Raw genomic sequence first — 606 nt, 5'->3', positions numbered from 1 at the left:
TATCTCAGTGTGATCTCTTTACAGTGTGATCTTCCTGTACATTCCTTATTATAAATGTTCAGGTAACTTTTTGAATCCCCCATTCTTTTCCGCTTTGGTCTAGTTTGTAAACTATAGGTAATCTTCACAATGCAAGAGAGCAGGAAGAAAATGAAAAAGCAAAGGGGAAATAAATTTGGTGATAGATTTTTACTTACAAAACAAATGACCAATGTTTGAATTTTTTTCTTCTCTCCACAGATTCAGACACCTGCCAGCCAACTGCAGAATCTTATGAATCATTTAAAATATTGCTATATGCACCCATTGTGCTCAAATATTTGTTTTGTATATCACTATGTATTAAAATTCTCTAATAGTGGGAGAAGGGACTAGATGCATTTTCACAGATAAAATGAGATTTTTTTCTGAATGACTGAAATTTCCTAATGAAATAGTACAAAGAGAACAAAGAAAAATACAGCACAAGAACAGGCTCCCAATCCTGTGCGGCCACATACCAAAACTGTCTTCATTTATAGGATCCATAACCCTCTATTCCCTTCTTATTAATGTATTTGTCCAGGTACTTCTTGAATGATGCTACTGTGTCTGCTTCCACCACCT

The 606-nt window shown here is 34.8% G+C and overlaps 1 long non-coding RNA gene across 1 annotated transcript in view; it reads left to right on the top strand.

Moving 5' to 3' along the window:
- Positions 1–363, top strand: part of LOC122544470 — a 24,057-nt gene extending 23,694 nt beyond the window's left edge. The window contains exon 3 of the long non-coding RNA XR_006310454.1: positions 241–363. This is a non-coding gene — a long non-coding RNA (uncharacterized LOC122544470). The remainder of the gene's footprint in view (positions 1–240) is intronic.
- The last annotated feature ends 243 nt before the right edge of the window (positions 364–606 follow it).

This window comes from Chiloscyllium plagiosum, chromosome 1 (assembly GCF_004010195.1).
Source record: "Chiloscyllium plagiosum isolate BGI_BamShark_2017 chromosome 1, ASM401019v2, whole genome shotgun sequence".
Taxonomy (NCBI): Eukaryota; Metazoa; Chordata; class Chondrichthyes; order Orectolobiformes; family Hemiscylliidae; genus Chiloscyllium; species Chiloscyllium plagiosum.
The sequence above is the reverse complement of the archived record's forward strand: the minus strand, read 5'-3'. Positions and strand labels throughout refer to the sequence as shown.